The sequence below is a fragment of the Enhydra lutris genome, unplaced genomic scaffold (assembly GCF_002288905.1).
Source record: "Enhydra lutris kenyoni isolate GAN:26980312 unplaced genomic scaffold, ASM228890v2 scaffoldscaffold77, whole genome shotgun sequence".
Classification (NCBI taxonomy): domain Eukaryota; kingdom Metazoa; phylum Chordata; class Mammalia; order Carnivora; family Mustelidae; genus Enhydra; species Enhydra lutris.
In genome coordinates this window covers 5,548,715-5,561,034 of record NW_019154161.1, presented here as the reverse complement: position 1 = coordinate 5,561,034, position 12,320 = coordinate 5,548,715, and positions in this window count along the sequence as shown.

Genomic DNA, 12,320 nt, shown 5'->3' with positions numbered 1-12,320 from the left:
GCCCGGCCCCGCCCCCGCTCCCGCCCGCGGCGCGTGCGCCCCCCGGGCGCGCTTCCCGCCCCCCCCCCCCCCCCCCCCCCCCCCCCGCCCAGGACACAAGACCCTGGTAGGGGACGTCCCAGGCACGTAGAAACCACTCCACTAGGCCACCAGACCCTCCTAGGCTGGCCAGGCCTCTCCTCAGTCCCCAGTGGCCTTGACCTGGATAAACAGCAGGTCCTGAGCCCCGCCCCTGGGGAAACCTTGCAATAGTCCCACTACTGGGGAGCGCTTGGCCAAAGCCCAGGACTGAACGCAGAAGAGCCTGACCCTAGAAGCCGGTGTTTGGATGCACTTTCCTCCTCCGGAGCGAGTGGGAGGGAAACGGAGGGTTGCCGGAGCTGGGAGATTCAAACTCAAGGCCAGGGTTGGAGGTGGTGGTCGCCCTCCCCACTCCAGTCGGGCTGGGGGCTGACGCGGGGAGACTTCCCCGGGGGGAGGGGGCAGGGAGGGACTCATTCTGGAAGGGCGCTTATTTTCAGAGGGCGCTTCGCTGTCGCCTTTGCGAAGACCTAGACCGGAGGTGCTAGGACAGGTGTTGCGGGGGGTGGGGTCGCCACGTGTCAGGGTTAATTATAACCAGGCGTGTCGGGTGTCCCCGGCCTCGCCTCCTTATAAGGGCAGCCGCGGGCCAGGGAGGGCTCCCCCGCCCGCAGCGGAAGGGGGCTGGGCGGCCGCTCGGGTGAGAGCAGAGCACCGGCAGGACTACCTACTCGCGCACCTCCAGATCCGAGCGGAGCAGGAGCTCTCGACGGGGGACCGGGACCTCAGGGGCTGAAGAGGGCATTCTGTGCAGGCGGGGAGGGGGACGGCTAGAGGAAGCCGTTTCCTCTGCCTGGGAGGCGCCGAGATTGCAGGGCAAGCCAGGAGAGTCCAGGGCGCCGGAAGAGTCCAGGGAGCGCCCAGGATTACCACCAAGAAGAGACCAGCCTTTTCCCTCTGGGGTTCCTCTCTCCTCTCGGTCTCTCCCATTTCCGCATTTCTTCCCAGGCATTTGGGGTCTGATCTAGGGAAAGGGGGCCCTCTCTGCCTTTCCCCAGATTTCTGGTGGGGAGGAGGTGCTTAGAAAACTTCTCCTTGGGGCCCAGCCCCTGATATCTCCACCCACTGTCCCTTCCCACCAAGGTCAGAGTGGCAAAGTTCTCCTTTGTGGCTAGGGAAACTGAGGCTCAGAGAACTAAAAGGAACCAGACTAGAATAGAGAGGCATGTATCATTTCAACAATTATTTTATTTTTTAAAATATATTTTGTTTATGTGAGAGAGAGAGCGCGCGCGCGCGCACAAGCAGGGGGAGGGGCAGGGAGAAGAGGGAGAAGCAGGTTCCCTGCTGGGCAGGGAGCCCGACTCAGGGCTGCTGCATTCCAGGACCCTGGGATAGTGACCCGAGCCAAAGGCAGAGGCTTAACCGACTGAACCACCCAGGTGCCCCAACAACTCTTTATTAAGCACTTATGGGGGACACAGCAGAAAACAAGACAGTTGGTCCCATGGAGGTGACACTGGAGTGAGTAAAAACACATAAATATGTGCTGTCATGGTGGGGTCAACAGGGCTTTGGCAGAAAGTCAAAGAGAGTAAGGGGTCCCCCTAACCAGGCCTCTCAGGGGAGTGAAATCTGAGCGGAGACCCAAGGGAGAGGTAAGAGCCAGCCATGTGAGGATCTGGAAGGGAAACAGCAGGTGCAAAGGCCCTGAGGTGGGAGTGGCTTGGCAAACCTGAACAACAGGGAAGAAGCTGGAAGGCTGGAGCAGATGGGGGAGAGCAGAGAGTGGGAGGAAGAAGATGAGGGATAGGAGGTGACCTGTAAGACCATGAAGGAGTTTCCATCCCACTGCAAATGGATGGGAGCCCCTAAGGGCTGTGAGCAGGGGAGACAGGATCCAGCTCAGCCCACCCCTCTGGAACCCGCATAACCACTCATGGGGACATTTGACATTCCTTTTGGCCATAAAGCATAGGAAGCACTTCCTGTGTTTGGGGAGTTTCCCACCCTATGACAGTCTCCTTTAGAGAAGCCAAAAAGGACAGAAACTCAGTTTTCCAGAATCCCTTACAGCAATATTCCAGTCATGTTGACCTGGGCTGAGGGGCCCAAACACTCCAGCAGAACCCTGGGTCATGAGCTCTACTCCTTTATCTTCTTTGAGTCTCATAGAAACAGTTGGTTTTGGGGAGCCAAGACCCTCATAGTGTATGTTCATTCCAACCCCCAACCCTCCAAAGCCATCTGTCTCTAAGGCCTGTTCATCCTTCCTCCTACCCTAGCTCAAGACCTCCTCCATAATCCCCTTCTGCCCTAGCCTCTTCTTCGGTCTGACCCAGTCTGTCTCCTCCCACCTATTTCCTACATTTCTGACCGCTCCTGCTAGAACCTGCTATGGCTCCCCAGTGCCCTCAGGATAAATGAGTATTTGTCGACTAAGGAAATAACAGTAGCCTTATCAGTTGGAAACCCCTCTACCCAGCTTATGCAGAAAGGGCCTTACTACCAGATATTAGGTGCTTACAAAATCACTGAAAGTGTTGAAGGAGCATGCTCTGGGGCTAGGTCACCAGGAACATCTCTTGCCCCTAGAACCACCCTCCCTTTGGACAGTTGGACATGCCAGAAAGAGGTTAGCATGGACGGTGAGAGGCCACTCCAGTCTCCACCTTGACCGTTAAGTATTATGAAGCACTCCCATATGTCAAGTACAATGCTAAGTGCTTTACATATATTAACTCATTGAACACTGTCAACGATAAATCTCAGAAAGATAAAATGACCTGCCCAAGGTCATGCAGCAGGAAAGGGATGAGCTAGGACTCAAAGTGGCACAGGGCTGCCAAGAGTGGGTTCAGGCTTTGGTGAAGACAATTTACAGGCCTCTCAGCAAAGTCATATTGTCATCCCAGAGTCCCTTTCAAGATGGGTCTCCAGGCCCTGATAATTTGTACCTCCTTCCCCATGACCCCTTCATCACCTTGGCTGTCTGGCTTCAGGGCTCAAGACCTTATGTGTATTAAACAGTTTACTTCCCCAGCAGTCCTCTGAGGCGGGTACTGCAAATTTTACAGATCAGAAAAGTGAAACCCAGAGAGGTCAAATCGCTTGCCCAAAGTCACACAGCTGGGAAACAACAGAACCAGACCGGATCACATAGTTAGTCCCTGAGTTTGTATTTCTCATCCCTCCCCAATCCTACTTCTTCCTGCTGAAGTCCCATTTTACAGATGATGGATGCTGAGGCTCAAAGAGGCAAGGGGTTGCCCAAGGTGACAGGCAGTATTCTAGAATTTCAGAGTCTGTACTCTTTTTACCTCCAAGCCCTGGTGTTACAGAGCAACCTTGCTCCCAAACCCTCCCTTTTATCCACCGCCTCCCCCTGTCCCTGCCCCTCCCCTAGGCATGAGGCTTCCCCCTGCAGGAGAGACCCTGGGAGGCAGCACTCCACCCCCAGGGCCCATCACCCCAGAATGCTCTCCTCACCCAACCTCAAAATTCCTCTCCCAATCCTGGCAGACCATGATGCCAACTCATTCAAAGAAGACAAATGATAAATCAAAGCCAGCCCCAGAACTGGAGGACCAGAGAGCTAGAGTGTTAAGGACCTGTCCACTCCTTTTTCCCCAAGAGCAAGCACACTGCAGACCTGTAATCAACTGGATGTCACCGCCCCCTCCCCAATGGTGATGGTGACTGTGGGAAGATAGGCAAATGATATAGTCTTTCATGACTCCCCTCCAACCTCACTCCAGTCCCTCCAAATTGATCTTTATCAGCATAGCTATACATTTTCCTCTAGGTGTTGCTTTAGCTGCACCTTAATCTCTTAATGTTGGTGTTGGGTTGTTTTTCATTCAATTATTTCAAATTCATCCTTTGTTTTGAAAATGTTCTATTTGGAGTGTATGGATGGTCACATTTCTTAATATTTTAGTCTCTTGGGGGCATCTGGCTGGCTCAGTCAGTTAAGCATCCGATTCTTGGTTTCAGCTCAGGTCATGATCTCAGGGTTGTGAAATCGAGCCCCACATCAGGCTCTGCTGTGGAGCCTGCTTGAGATTCTCTCTCTCCCCCTCTGCCCCTCCCTGCCCCACCATATACTCTGTCTCTCTCTTTAAAAAAAAAAAAAAAAAAAAAGTCTTTTAAATTATTTACCTCTTTATTGAGGAATAACTTATATACCATAAAGTGCCCTAATCTTAAGATCAATGACCTTTTATGTATATGTGCAACCGAGTAAGCAGCACCAAGACCGAACACTCCAAAAAGCTCTCTCATTCCCTTCTCTTTTCCAGTGGAACCACTATCCTGGCTTTTAACACCATAGTTGAGCATTGCCTGTTTTTGAACTTCATAGAAATACGATTGTACAGGATATCTTCTCTTTTGTTGGATTTCTTTTGCTCGACGTTCTGTCCAGACTCATTCATGTTGTCAAATGCAACAATAGATTATTTTTTGGCGGATTTTGTTACATAATAGTTTGGTTATTGGTCATTTCTAAATAGTTTCTGATTTCTCGTATGATTTCTTCTTTGTCTTATGATGGCTTTAAAAAAATCTTTTTACTGGGCTGTCTGGGTGGCTCAGTGGGTTAAGTGTCTGCCTTCAGCTCAGGTCATGATCCCAGGGTCCTGGGATCAAGCCCCACATGGGGCTCCCTGCTCAGTGGGGAGTCAGCTTCTCCCTCTGTCTCTGCAGCTCCCCCTGCTTGTTCTCTCTCTCTCTCTGTCAAATAAATAAATAGGGGCACCTGGGCAGCTCAGTGGGTTAAGCTTCTGCCTTCAGCTCGGGTCATGATCTCAAGGTCCTGGGATCAAGTCCCGTGTCAGGCTCTCTGCTCAGTGGGGAGCCTGCTTCCCCACTTCTCTCTCTCTCCGCCTGCCTCTCTGCCTACTTGTGATCTCTCTCTGTCAAATAAGTAAATAAAATCTTTAAAAAAAATAAAAATAAATTATATATATATATATACACATATATATATATATATATATATATATATATTTTTTTTTTTTTTAAAGAATTAGGCTAATGGGGCACCTGGGTGGCTCAATGGGTTAAAGCCTCTGCCTTCGGCTCAGGTCATGATCCCAGAATCCTGGAATCGAGACCCGAGGTTGGTGGGGGGGTTCTGCTCATCAGGGAGCCTGCTTCCTTCTTCTCTCTACCTGCCTCTCTGCCTACTTGTGATCTCTGTCTGTCAAATAAATAAATAAAAATCTTTAAAAAAAAAAAAGAATTAGGCTAATCTATAGATACTGCTTTGGAACAATTGCCAGGTGTCTTAGTCCATTCGGGCTGCTATAATACAGACTGGATGGCTTATAGAAAACAAATTTTTTGCTCATAGTTCTAGAGGCTGGAAGTCCCAGATCAGGGTGCCAGCCAAAAGACCTCTTCCAGAACACTGACTTCTTGTATCCTCACATCTGAGGAGTGATGAGGAAAGTCTGTAGAGCCTCTTTTTTTTTTTAAGATTTATTTATTTTTATTTGAGAGAGAGGGAAGGGAGAGAATCCCAAATAGGCCCCTCCCCTCTTGAGCAGGGAGCCTGATAAAGGGCTCAGTCTCACAACCCTAAGATCATGACCTGAGCTGAAACTAAGAGTTGGATTCTTAACCAACAGAGCCAACCAGGAAATTATATAAGACTAATGAGTCACAGGGGTGCCTGGGTGGCTTGGTGGTTTAAGCGTCTGCCTTCTGCACAGGTCATGATCCCAGGGTCCTGGGATCGAGCCCTGCATCAGGCTCCCTGCTCAGCAGGAAGCCTGCTTCTCCCTCTCCCACTTCCCCTGCTTGTGTTCCCTTTCTCGCTATGTCTCTTTCTGTCAAATAAATAAATAAAATCTTAAAAAAAAAAAAAAGACTAATGAGTCACAGACCTGTACCCCTGAAATCAATAATACATTATATGTTAATTAATTGAATTGAAATTTTAAAAATCCAGAAAAAAAAAAAGAGTTGGATGCTTAACCGACTGAGCCACCCAGGCTAGGTTGGGTGCTGGTCTGATTCAAACTGAATTTTGCTCAAATAAACCCTTACAATGTGTTTTAAGCCTCAGTTCCTTTGTTTGTTTGTTTGTTTGTTTGTTTCACAGAGAGAGCACAAGCCGAGGGAGCGGCAGGCAGAGAGAGAGGGAAAAGCAGGTTCCCCACTGAGCAGGGAGCCAGATGTGGGACTCAATCCCAGGACCCTGAAATCATGACCTGAGCTGAAGGCAAATGCTTAATTGACTGAGCCTCCCAGGCGTCCCCTCAAGTTTCTTTTTGAACATTGTGGGGTGTGGGCCGAAGAGAGGAAGCCACACAAGGGAAGCCGTTCTCATGCCTGAGTCAGTCCTGAAAGGAAACATTCTCAGCCTCTGAATATCTAGGGTCGGACCTGGCAGGACCTTAGCTCTGCCATTGGCCAAAGCAAGTCACATGACCACACCTGAAGTCAAAGCCATTATTCAGCCTACCTGCCCCGGTAAGCTTCTTTTTATTTGTGTTTTTCTGAAATGGGCACTCACGCTCGCGCATTCATATACAATTCATATCCGTGAAATATTTCTGGAAGGACGTTAGAAACTGGTAATCATGTTTCCTTCTGGAAAGGGTGTCTGGGGATCAAGGAGAGACAAAGACCTACTTTTCAGTCCACAGTCTCTTGTTCTCTGTGAATATAATTTCTGATAGTTCTTAACTTTTTATAGTGAAAAGAAAGTGATGAGCTTTTAAAAAGCCGTGGCCAAGAGGGGCACCCAGCTGGCTCAGTGGGTAGAACATACAATTCTTGATCTCAGGATTGTCTCAGGATTGTAAGTCTGAGCCCTACATGGGGTGCAAGGATTAGTTAAAAATAAAATCTAAAAAAAAAAAATCACAAAAATAAATAAAAACTATGGCCAGGAGGTGAAGAGAAAAGCCCCCAACTCTCTACCCATTTTTCTGACATGGCAAACTGAGGCCTTCAGTGATAGGATTGGGGTGTTGTTGAGTGCCTTCTTTTTTTTTTTTTTTTTTTTTTGTTGTTGTTGTTGTTGTTGAGTGCCTTCTTGGTGGCGGTCTTGGGCAATGGAGTTCTCCTTTGAGCCTCAGCATCCTCATCTTTAGATGGGGCTAGTAATAATGCCTACCTCAAAAAAATTAAAAACAAAAACAAAAAATAATAATGCCCACCTCTGGGGGTGGCTGTATGGATTCAGGGGTTTTGCTAATCCTTGGCTGTGTGATCTTGGACAAGTCACCTGGCCTCTCTGTGCCCTATACGGTTGCTGTACATTCACGGAGTTAATTTACAAGCCCACCCTGGGTAAGAACTCAGAACCCCCAGCCCTCACTGGTGTTGAGCAAAAGTCCTTGGCACAGGGCCAGCGGAAAGAAGTGATCACCTTAGTCAACACTTTCTCCCTTTCAGCCTTGATCCCATTTAATCTCGAACACTATGCTATGTGAGGAGTGTGATCATTCAGGATTTATAGACTTGGAAACAGGCGCTCAGAAACATTGCTTGCCGCAGGTTATATGGGAAGGAAAATGGCAAGATCAGAATTTGAACTCAGATCTGCCTGTCTCCAACGGGCCCCCTGCCACCCCCAAGTGCGCGTGCTACTCTGCTCTAAGCCTTTTACAGGGATTACTCACTAATCCCCACAACAGCCTCACAAAGTAAGTTCCCTGGAACCCGAGGCCCAGAGAAGTTTGTTGCTAGCTCAGGGGTCACACAGCCGGCAAATGATGGAGCTGGGATCTGTACCAGGCTCCAGGCTCTGCACTGCCTCTTTGTAAGCATGTGGCAGGTCCAGAAATGATGCCCAGCGCCCTGAGGCCAACACAGTGCAGTGAGGAGGGAAGGGTTTGTCTGCCCCCTTCTAACCTGTTCCCTAGAAATACCTGGGGAAGTTAGAGGGCGAGTTTAGTTTTACTGGCCATTATTAAGCTGTTGGCCCAATAAATCACTCCGTGTTCGGCCAGTGCTCGGTAGCCCTGGGGACACAATGGTCCTCAGGGCTGGCCCTGAGGAAAGGTGCGATCCGCGCAGTAGTCTGGGGCCTGGACCGCGGCCCAGCAGCCCCCTCTGCTGGAAGCATCCTGTAGTGCAGAGACCCAGGTACGGCCGGAAAAGCCCCGCGTTGAACCAGATTCTACTGAGCCCAGCTTTGGCCAACTTGTGTTTCTAAGACTTGATTCATTCGGTCATCCATTCAGCAAATACTTATTGAGCACGTACTTTGCACCAGGCTCTGTTCTAGTGCTAAAGACACAGCGCTGACAATACAGAGCCCTATCCATCCATCCTATCCCCATTTACAGTTTTCAGAAAATGACACACTGAGAGGTTAAGTTCCTTGCCCAAGGCCTTCACAGCCAGTAAGGGCTGAAATCAAACCCAGAGCCCAGTTTTTAGCCACTACAATTATCTCGCCAGTAAAGTGATGAAATATCATAATATGACAACATTACATAAAATAATTTTAGGCCTTGAAAAGTTTTGTGAACAAGATCAAGCAGGGGAGGGGCGCCTGGGTGGCTCAGTGGGTTAAGCCTCTGCCTTCGGCCTAGGTCATGGTCTCAGGGTCTTGGAATCGAGCCCCGCATCCGGCTCTCTGCACATCGAGGAGCCTGTTTCCCCCTCTCTTTGCCTGCCTCTCTGCCTACTTGTGATCTCTCTCTCTCTGTGTCAAATAAATAAAATCTTAAAAAAAAAAAAAAAAGATCAAGCAGGGGAATGCGGTAGTGTTTTGGTGGGACAGTGTACTTTAGGAGGGGCAGTCAAGGAAGGCCTCTCGGAGGAAGCGGCCTTTGCGAAGCTCCCAGAGTAACGAATGGGATCTATGGGAAGAGAGGTCCAAGGAGAGGGCCCAGCCAAAGGAAAGACCCGGGGGCAGGCGCGGCAAGAAAGCCGTCGGTCCCGGATCCGAAGTTTCCAAGATTCCAGCTCCTCTGAAACCCGGCTTTTCAGACTCCAGCGCGCTGGTATCTTCCTCGGATTCGACGGGCCCGACAGCCTACGGGTGCGTCCGCGACGGTTCTGCTATTGCCGCAGGGCCCCGGCCGCTGGGCGCCGGGCAGTGGGCGGGGTCGGTCTCACCTGCGGGGGTGGGGCTTCCGGCCGCCCCGCCCCTCGGAGGAGCGGCCGTTCAGCTCAAAACCCGGGGCGCAGCTGGGAGCGGCGGGGCGTGCGCGGTGTGCGGACGCGGCCGGCTGAGTTGCGGCGGAGCGAGTCCCGGAGTCGCCCGCGCTCAGGTGGGCCCCCCCCCAAGTGCGGGGGGGGAGTTCCGGGGACCGCGAGGATGGGGGCGGGGGCGGAGGGTGAGGGCTGGGCCCCGCGCGCCCTTTAGCCCGCTCGCTTGGCGACGGGGACGAGACTTGGGGCCCCTGGGGGCCCCCCTGCCCCGCCCTGGGGCTCCTCTGGGGTCTGGAGGCCCAGCTGGGGCCGCGCCCCCTCCCCCAGGCGGAGGTAAACAGAAGCGAGGACGGGGCGGGGCCTGGGGAGAGGGAGGGGGCCCTTGTGACGGCCTGGCGGGAGAAGCGGGGGTGCGCGGGGCTGCGCTGGGCTGGGCCAGGCCGGCTGGCCAGGGGTAAGATGTGTGGTTTAGGGGATGACCGTGCTGGGGGCCTCCTGCCTGCTGGTGTGGGAGTGGAGATGGTGCGTGTGAGAGCCGGTGTAGGAGGCTCAGGTGTGTGTGCGATGGTGTCAGACGGTGGGTATGGGTGAGAAGGGCAGATGGACGGTCTGTGGAACCCTGCGCGGGTGCAGAGGGACTGTGAGAATGATGCGGAACTGTTTCAGAGATATGAACACCTGGGCGACCTCTGAGTGTGTGTCTAATACAGGGCCGGGTGTATGGGAGGGAGGTGAACTGTTGTTTATGGGATTAGGTGCCTGACCCAGGCCTTGCGGGGCTGGGGCAGGCTGTGGGCCATGTGGGACCCGCATGGACTGGTCGGGTGTGCCTGTGATTAACACTATCAGCTGTGCGGTTGTGCATGTGTGAAAGGGAGTTGTTCTCGGGACTGAGTGTGGGCAAAATCATGTGAAAAACGGTTGGAGCGGTCAGAATGACTCTCGGTGAACTTGTGTGATCGAGACATTGCGGGGCTTGCGAGTGATACTAAGTACCGTGTGCTACGCACACACATAGGTACGTACAGCGACAGAGACTGGCGTATGCACCCACATATACGTGGAGATTGGTGGCAAGTGAGAGCCTGAGGTCTAGAAAATCCACGGATTCTGTGGCTTGCTTACTGGGTGTCTCAGTATGAGACACGTGAGGAGGTACCCAAAACTGCTTGTGGTGGCCTAGAGAGTATGTGCAGAAATTGTGGCTCTCCTCTGTGTGTCCCCACCGCTGCGGGTGCCTGCCGTGGACACCCAGTTGGGACAGGACAGCTGAGTCCGAGTTGAGGAATCGTTGGTACGCCCACATTTGGAGCTCTGTGTCTCTGCGTGCGTGCTGCGCACAGGTGTGTGAATCCCTGGGTGGCCCGGCAAGGTGTTGGAGGAAGTGGGGAAGAAGGTGACAGGTCCACAGTGACTCCCAGGAGTGAGTGTGTGTGCCTGCTAGATGCACGTCATGGAGAGTTAGGGACTTGAAGGACCGCCCGAGTGCGGGAGAGGGACACCTCATGGGGTTATGTGCACGGGGACACGCTGAATGGGAGTGATTTGGGATTTGGTTATCGTTTCAGTGATGAGAGGCACAGGTTTCGGTGTGTGTTGGCTTTTGTTCCTGAGACGAAAACAGACCTGTGTGTTGGGTTGTATTTCCAAGAGGAGAGTGTACATGTATCATTTCTAGATGAGTGTGTGTGTGTGTGTGTGTGTGCGCGCGCGCGCATGCCCGAGTTAGTGTGCTGCATTAGGCTTTTTAAAAAAGATTTTATCTATTTATTAGAGAACAAGCCAGGGGAAGAGTAGAGGGAGAAGCGACTCCCCGCTGAGTGGGGAGCCCGATGTGGGACTCGATCCGAGGACCTCAGGATCATGACGTGAGCCGAAGGCAAACGCTTAACCAACTGAGCCACCTCAGTTCCCTGGCATTAGGGTTTTTTTAAAAGCAAATATGGATGTGTGGGACTGTGTTCAGTTTTATTTCTTGGAGGAGACAGGGCATGTCCAGAGTACGTCGTGTTTCTGAGAGGAGAATGTATATTACGTTCTATTTTTAAGAAGGGAGTGTGTGTATGAAGAGTTGTATTTCTGAGAGGGGAGCGTGTGAATGTGTGTGTGTGCATGAGTGTGGGCAGGTGTGTTTCTGAGAAAGTTTGTATAGATTGCACTGTATTTGAAAGAAGAAAAAGCACGTATTAGATTTCTGAGAGGAGACTGCGTGTGTCGCCTTGTGTATTTAAGAAGGGAGGGTGTGCGTGTGTTGGGGTCCATTTCTGGGAGGGGAGTGTGTGTGTGCGTGTCTATGTGTGTATGAGGGATCCAGAGGCACCACGAGGGGTCATTGACCTCGTCATCCACAGACAACCGCGTGAAGTGCCCCCCGTGAGACCCCCACCCGTTAGCATCGAGGCCTCAGACTCTGAGCTGTCCTATGGCTAGTGTGACATCCCTGAGCTGTGGCTGCCACACGTGTGTCCCAGCTTGCCTTGGGCTGGCTGAGCCTGTCTGCAGTGGAGGGTGGAGCCCCTGTTCCCTTGGGATCTGTCAGCTCCTCAGGTCCCAGGAACTGACACACGGGCCCCCCCCCCACCTCCTGATCCCCCCAAACCTGGAGGACTCCTCTGCTTCCATCGTCCCAGCCCCTTGGCCCTCTCTTCCCGCCCCACCCCACCCCCAGTGGTCTGACTGGTTCCCAACAAAAACACCCTAAGAATGAGCTCACGGAGAGGCCGCCCGCCTCCACACGCCCAGCAGAGGCGGGTGCTTCCAGTCCAGGTCACACGGCCGGGAGGTGTTCTGGGGCCCTTGGGGTGGACAAGGCTGGCCAGGTGAGCCAAGGGCAGGTGGGAGGCCACGAGACCACTGTTTGCCCTCTTGGGGTTAGTTATGCATGGGGTTTCAGAGTTGCCTGCAGGGCAGGGCCCAGGGCTGAGGACCAGCAAAGTTAGACTAGAATGTTCCCAGTTGCCGCCTGGCTGGTATGGGTGTGGGACAGGGAGCTGGCCCGAGTGAGGAGGGGATGGAGACAGAGGGCTGGCTGAGCCGGCTGGACAGGGAGACAGTCAGGGAAGGGTCCTGATGGGCGGCCAGCCGGCTGGCCTGGCCCTGGCTGGCCTGGCCCTGGCTGGCCTGGCCCTGGCTGTGATTCCCCAATCCCCTCCACCTGCCCCCCTCCCCCCCAGGAGCTG